Genomic DNA, 8,208 nt, shown 5'->3' with positions numbered 1-8,208 from the left:
CATCTTTTTCCCATTGAAAGATGACTGAGACTGTTATTATTATATATATATATCATCTTTTCTGCTCCACTCAAGAATAATAGTAATAAAGAATACATGACTGAACCTTTGAACAAGGCTTTAAATAATTCCCCTTTACAGGTGTATACAACTAAATAACCGCCAGAGGTCAGTAGACTCATATACACAGATACAGTCTATTTCCTCATGACAAACAGTGAGCAGGAAGCTGCCAGTCAGCTCAAACAGCATGTTTAAAAGTAATTCAATTTAAAAAGTAATTAATATTGTAGATTTAAATTTTGCTTGCACTATAATCATCCTTGTTTAATTTGCACCACAGTTGTGGTGTTGGGATATTATTTATGAGGAATCCCCATCCTCTATATCCCATGAGGCCTTTCAGATCAGCGACTAGATGTCTTCAGATTTATAAATTATCTACATGTTCTATAATGTTTATTAATTCCCCAAGGAAGGTCTGACTTGCAACGGTATACAAATACAGAGTGCGGGACCTTATGACAGCAAAAGAAAAAAAAAGACAGCACATGTTTTCATTAATGTCACAATTGGTCAGTTTCACTTCCCTTTCCTGCTTGCTTCATTTCCTCCAAATGCAGTTGCGGTACCTCATAAAAGAGGAAGTGCTTGTGGTCTGAGACACAACTAACATTTAAGAACTCAAGAGGCTTTTGTAATCAAGTCGTCAAGCCTTTGTTTGAAAGGCTAGAAGATCATACTGTGTTGTTGTATAAAATTAGAGAATAACTGTATTATAGGACCTAGAAAATGTGGAAATCACATGGTTTCCGATTCAGATTTCAGGATGGATCATTCACATAACTAAACTATTCTTTCCCAGAAAAGTTTGGATATCCAGTCTTTTTTTTTTTTTTATTAGGGTGTTGTTTTAAATAACAAGGGTGGATATACATTTTTCACTTTCTGATGTTTTTGGAAACCTACCAGTTATTTCAGCTGTGGATGTTTGAGAGCCAGGGGAAAGGCATTTTCTTCATTGTGCTACTTTAAAAGACAGTGATTTAAGAACATGTTCAAGGACTTACAAAACAGTTGTGAATTTGGAAAAAAAAAAGAAACTGCTCCCTTTCAGATCAAGGCCGATTGAGTAACTCTGAATGAACTGGATGTTTCCAAATGGTCTTTCCAAGGTTGGTTGGAGGTCAGTTCCCTACTGAGAAAAAAAAATAAAAAAATAAATAAAATAAAATAAAATACTTAGCATTTTAAAAAAGCTGGTCAGCATCCTCAGGAGGCCAAAATAAAATTTTCTTTTTAACCATGCAGCAAAATTTCTGAGTGATTGGTGTGATTTTATATTCAAAATATTCAACATAAATACACAAATTAAATCATAACAATAAATATGTAAATAAATAAATAAAATTATTTTCTGTTTCAACTCTGTTAGCAAACTTTCAGACCGATTTGTGTTATTTTTTAACAATAAATATTCAAGGTAAATACACCATTTAAATTAAATTAAAACAATAAAAAATATTTTAATAGATCGATCGATAGATAGATAGATAGATTACAAATAAACATAAATAAATAAACTTCCTGTAATAACATAAAAAAACTCTTAAAATTACAACAATTGTTGACATTGTTGGAGGAAAAACTAAATATCTAATGCTGTATATTCTGTTCAACCTTGTTAGAAAAATATCAGAGAATTTAAATGTATTAAAATAAAAACGACTAACAGAAAATGACTGCAACAATACAAATAAATAAATACATAAATAAATAAAATTAACAGATGTAGCTAATTAGCTTCAGTTATAATTACTAATTGTTGACATTGATATGATTTTAATAGCTGATGTGGAGCAGACTCACCAAACCACTTACTTTTCACAACAGGTAAATTTTATATGATATAATAGTCTATAATCAAATATATTTTAAAGTTCTACAAAAACACAGGATTTGTTCATTTACTGCTCTAAAGTCGTATGATACCAGCATGTAGCACATTTGTGAAAAGTGCCTTAGACCAAAACAAATCAACAAAGCATTTGGATCGTGATGCCTTTCCCTTTTGGGAAACAAAGTCTGGTTCTGTGATCTTTGAGGTTTTATGTGTTTTGTGTGAGGTGCAGTGGAGGGAGAGGCGGTGGGGTGAGAGGAAATAAGGCCACAGATGGAGGCAGCAAAAGGGTGGAAAGCAAAGGGAGACTGCTGCTGTTTTCAGAGCCTCTCTGGGCTGAATGGCACTCTTTGTGATCCTGTCACAGCTCCACATCCCACATGTGTTTCAGAAGCAGTCTGTCCTCTCCCCCCTGCTGACGCAAGCACTTTAGGAAAGCAAGAGAGCGAGAGCGAGAGACAGCGGCCTCAGAGGACAGGTCTCCGAATCTTTTTAAAGCAACCCAGGCTTCCAATCACATTTCAGTGCATGTGTGGATTTGTCCTGGTGCCCAAGGCTTTGAAAACGGACTCAAAAATTGCAAAATTTTGTTCCCGATCCACTGTGTGAAAACATGTTTTCCAAAATGTGTGCTTGTTGTTTACATGTCAAACCCTTAAACAGAAAACTCCCTCACAGAAAACGAATGGTGCTCTTTCAAAACTGTAATTAGGTGTTGACTTTGATATATATATATATACATACACACACACACACACATATATATATATATATATATTCCCAGTAGATATAACATTACTTAAACACATTTTATTTTATTATTTTATTTTATTTTATTTTACAGATACGACATTAGTACAACACATTAGTACAACACATCATGACAAATCCAGTCAAATGACTATGTATTTTCCCCAGTAATAAATAATAATACTAATTCCCCATATAAATTAACATTTAATATTAATATTTAATTAAAGTTTTATCATCTTAACAAAATAAAATAAAGTAGCATAAAATATAGTACAGCCAGATCAGATAAAGCGATGTGTCAATATTTATATATAAGTTCTCAACATATATTACATTAGAAAAATTAATTAACCCATTAGTTCATTTATTTATGAATATGGAAAGGTCTAAGACTCCTAAATCATTTTGAACAAAAACATTGGTAAAATATCTATGTAGGAAAAGTAATAGATGAATTTTTGCCAAGAGTGCACCTCAAAAATCTACATCATAACAGGAGTTCTGACCTTTGTCAAAAAAAGTCTTCTTTGTTGCCTTTTTCTCTATCACACTTTAGAAATCATCAGAAATTATATATCAATTGAAAACTTTAAATCTCAAAATTCATCCATTGAAACCCATTTTAAAATCAAACATTGCATTACCATGAAAATGGTACATCAATATCATGTTACAAAATGTTTTCGTTCATGAATTATACAAATTTAAGTTTGGATCGTGCACTTTCACGTCTATGTTCAAAAATGTGAGTGACAGTTAAGGGGTTAATCAGATGTTGCACATAACAGTCAAACTACTACTACTACTACTACTACTACTACTACACACACAGGTATGTTTGTATATATTCTGTTTATATTAGTATATTTTGATTTATTAATAAGAAGTTAGTCATGATAACAAATCAAGTGAAATAAAATATATTTTTAGAAAAATTAAACATTTCTATATATCTGCTTATTCAGACTTTACCTTATAACGTGAAAAAAACATAGTAACAATAGTTAAAATTGATTTTTTTTTTATTTGAGCAAGCCTTCCTCAAACATTGCACCAAATAATGGAGAGTTTTGCTGAGAAGTCAAAAAATAAACCCTGAAAGAACTGACCAGGTTCTTCTCAGAAATTGTGTAAGCGAGTGTTGCAAGTGCTAGCATGCTGCCTAGCAATGAATGCTTTGTTTTGACTAGGGGACTGTCTGTGTAAACAAAGCCAGAGAAAACAGCATAAAGGAAGTGTAGTGTGACCTCATACCTGATGTGAATGCACACGTACATACTGACATCAACCCAAGACACACTGCGGCGAGGGAAAGCACTCCTGGATACTAATTCAGGGCACCGATACCATAGTGCTGATCTTACTATGACTCTTTTCTCATGAGAACCTGTGGGTCTGAAGGTGTAGCCTAATTTGACAGATAATGCTAGTCTTGTCTAGGCCGGTTTTGAAGATATGAGTTTGCCAATATCCATTGCTGATTCAGCAAAGGATTTGAAATTCCCTAGATATGTATTATTTCAGGATTGTACTGTTTGCACTCCCCTCGATGGGCAGACTTCCTGTGTGAGTGACTGGCGAACGGTCCATACACTCACTATGACAAAACATGGCTGAAAGTTTTCTTTGAGATCCTGTTATGCTTCTCTAAAGATTTTTCTTTTTACCCTGTTTCCTCAGACGTTTCCTCTCCGATTGCCAAATACTGCAGTAACAGCTAGAATGGAATAGTTTTGCACTTCTGTAATGGAAAAAAAAACAAGCAGTGGTGCAGCTGTTACAGAAGTGGTTACATTCGCTCCACCGCTGAGCAACATAGTGGAAGCATGTCAGGTGGTTTAAATCAGACGTGCTTTAGTTTGAACAGCGGTGAAAACTTGACTGGATGAATGTTTTAGAAGGGTTTGAGAAATGGCCTTTTACCCCTATATTTCCAGTGGACTAACTTTTTTATTTTGCATAACATGTTCTTAGTTTAGAATCAGTTCTTCAAAAAGCTCCCTTTTGCCCTCGTCTTTCCATTTTCCCTTTTATTATTATTATTATTATTATTAAAGCATCAAGCGTCATTATTTCTATTGCCTATACTTAGCGTTAAGGTTTTTTCAAAGATGAACCACTTTTGTTTTGACCTGGTGGATAATAAAACACGTAAAAAATTCAGAGATTTGGGAGTGGGCTCATTCTACTTGGGAAGTACGTAAACCATCTAGCAACTACCCAGAACAACTTAGCAACCGTACCAACAACCATTCTGAACACCTTAGCAACCGCATAACAATGCACTAACGACCAGCATGTGTGGCAACTGCATAGCAACACACTAAAACACTTAGAACACATTAGCAACTGGATAGCAACACATTAACAATCACTCTGAATATCTTAGCAACTGCATAGCAATGCACTAACAACCACTCAGATCGCTTTAGCAACTGCACTCCCAAAACAACAATTTTTACTTAAGTTTATGTAGCCATCTAGCAACTACCTGGAACACAGCATCTGCATAACAACACACTAACAACCACTCAGATCACCTTAGCAACCACATAGCAACACAATACAACTCTTTTTACTAGAGCCAGTAAATAACCAACAACTACTCACATCACTTTAGCAACTGCATAACAATGCACTAAAACTCTTTTTTCCTTAAGTAATGATCTAGCAACTACCAAGAAACACCTTAGCAACCTTACAGAAATACACCAACAGCCATTCTGAACATGCTAGAAACTGCATAGCAACACACTAAAAACACTAACGCACTAACAACCACCAACCAATAACAAGTCTTTTTACTTGAGCCAGAATTAAACATCTAGCAACTACCCAGAACACCTTAACAACTGCATAGCAACGCACTAACAATGACTAAATTGTTAGTAACCACATAGCAACGCACTAACAACTCTTTTTACTTAGGCCAGTAATTAAACATCTAACAACTACCCAGAACACCTTAGCAACTGCATAGCAATGCAGTAACAACACCTTAGCAACTGCATAGCAATGCACCAACAATTACTCAGACTGCCTTAGTAACCACATAGCAATGCCCTAACAACTCTTTTACTTAGGCCAGTAATTAAATATCTAGCAACTATCCAGAACACCTTAGCAACTGCATAGCAATGCACTAACAATTACTCAGTTCATTGCACTGATTGCACACAGCACTGATTGCACACAGCTGTTTCATATCACTCACTCACTATTTAACACTCACTCTGATCCCTTCCCGGTGCCGAGTATTGTATGCGCTTATCGCCAGCAGTGATAGCTACTCTACAGAGCCCTCGTTAGCTTCCTAGCCTAGCCTAGCCTAGCCTAGCCTAGCCTAGTCTAGTCTTGCCTGGTCTGGTCTGGTCTGTTTTCTCGGTTTCTGATCTTCGCCAGTTTTCCTGGATTTATCCCTTTAGTCTTGCCCCTTTTGATTCTGTTCGCCGTTCGTTGACCTTCGCTAGCCCTAGGATTATTCTTGTGTCTTGCCCGCCATATACCTGTTTTGCCATTGGTCGTCCCTGCCTGTGTTTCTGATCTCTCTGCTTAATAAAGCTTGCACATGGATCCGCATGTCTCACGTGTAGCGTCTCGACCAATATCCTACACACGTCTTGTCAGCCCCGTAACAGCAACTACCCAGAACACCTTAGTAACTGCATAGCAATGCACTAACAATTACTCAGATTGCCTTAGTAACCACATAGCAATGCACTTTTTTTTTTTTTACTTGAGCCAGTAAATAACCATAGCAACTATCCAGAACACGACTGCATAGCAATCCACCAACAATCATTCTAAACACCCTAGAAACTGCATAGCAACAGACTAAAAAACGCTTAGAACCCATTTGCAACCACATAGAAATGCAAAACAACCACCCTAAATATTTTAGCAACAGCATAGCAATGCACAAACAACCAAACAAACAGCCTTAGCAACAGCATAGCAACGGACTAACAATTTTCTTTTTTTTTTCTTTATTTATTATTATTATTATTTTCTTTCTTTATTTATTTTAACTTGGGCCAGTAAATAACCATCTTGCAACTTACAGAACTCTTTAGCTACCTCATAACAATGCACTAAAACCATTCAGAACCCCTTAGCAACACAATAAACACATTAATAACCAAAATCAATATTATTTTATATATACATATCTTTTTTTTTGTGTGTGTGTAAACTACTCTCGATTTCTAATACGTTTCCAAAAATGTTGGCCAAAAATCCATTTGTTTAACTGCTCAGATTTTGCTGAAAAGCCAATAATAGTCTGTTTGAAGGTACAGTATGTAATATTGACAGCAAGCGGTTGAAATGGGTACTGCAGTCCGAATGTAAAATAGCCTATGCCTCAAACTCCGCGCTCAAGCGGGTTGCCAGATTGAGGAACGAGCAACAGGAACGAGCGCAACTGACAATGGATTTCAACGAGCCTTACACTGTAAGTTAATGAGTCGATTTATGCGCGTTTTAATATGTCTCTGGTCATAGAGCTTTTTATATGGATGCTGAGGCTTTTTTAGGCCTTGTAGAATCTGCGATCTCCGACCCAGTTTGTTTGCTGGCTTCCATGGCTGCAGTATGCGGTGTGTTCCGCCAACTGGCAACCCGGGGTTTCATACAGCACCTTTAATGGCAGATCCCACAAACGTTCAATGTGTGTTAAATGAACTAAATCTTTTTATCTTAATTTTATGTGTGTGCCTATACACAAATTGACTAAAAAATAACCCTATCCTGATAAATATTCAGAAGTAAGAAGTGTGACAACTTGCCCCAACTCCAATAACATGTTACTGGGTGTTTGCAATTACTATTGACAGAGCAGCTGGTGAATAATTTGCACTGGTTTAATGCTGAAATAATGGAGACGTTCAGCATGCTTAGTTTGCAATGTAGATCCTTAGAGAAGAGCAGGCAAAAGCACACACATCGATCTCAACTGGGTGCTCGACTAAGAAACAAGTAGAAAAATTTTTAAATGTAAAGTCGGCAACACCAAAGCTCCAAAAGTATCAAAAAAAATTTTTTTTTTAAACTGTCGCATAGCATATGTGACGTTTCGAGCACGCAGGCTCTTCATCAGACAAATGAACAACACTGATATCCCACTCTTTATAGGCCTACCTCCAGGTGATCAAAGGTCACATGACCGTACAATATTATCATGATAATAATAATACCTAAACAATAACATATCAACCAAGGAGAAAAACAGAAACAAAAATAAGAAATACAAATAAATCAAAACATATTACTTACTAAAATAAACTTTAAGTATACTACTTTTTGGTAAGGGTATGCAAAATACACAAATATAATTCTCAATATATTATTTAATAACATTAATTAATGCCTGCCTAGGTACATAAATACAAATCAATAACCACAAAGCGTTTATTATATGTAAATAGATATCTTGTGTTTAAAGAAATGGACGAATATCAAAGTCCTCATTTAATCCTCTAGGGGACAACGTGTCTAATGTATAAATCCAAAAGGCTTCACGCTAAGCAATTTGTTTGTTGATATCACCTCCGCGA

The sequence above is a fragment of the Sinocyclocheilus rhinocerous genome, unplaced genomic scaffold (assembly GCF_001515625.1).
Source record: "Sinocyclocheilus rhinocerous isolate Xijiao unplaced genomic scaffold, SAMN03320098_v1.1 scaffold1101, whole genome shotgun sequence".
Taxonomy (NCBI): Eukaryota; Metazoa; Chordata; class Actinopteri; order Cypriniformes; family Cyprinidae; genus Sinocyclocheilus; species Sinocyclocheilus rhinocerous.
This window is presented reverse-complemented; position numbering follows the sequence as displayed.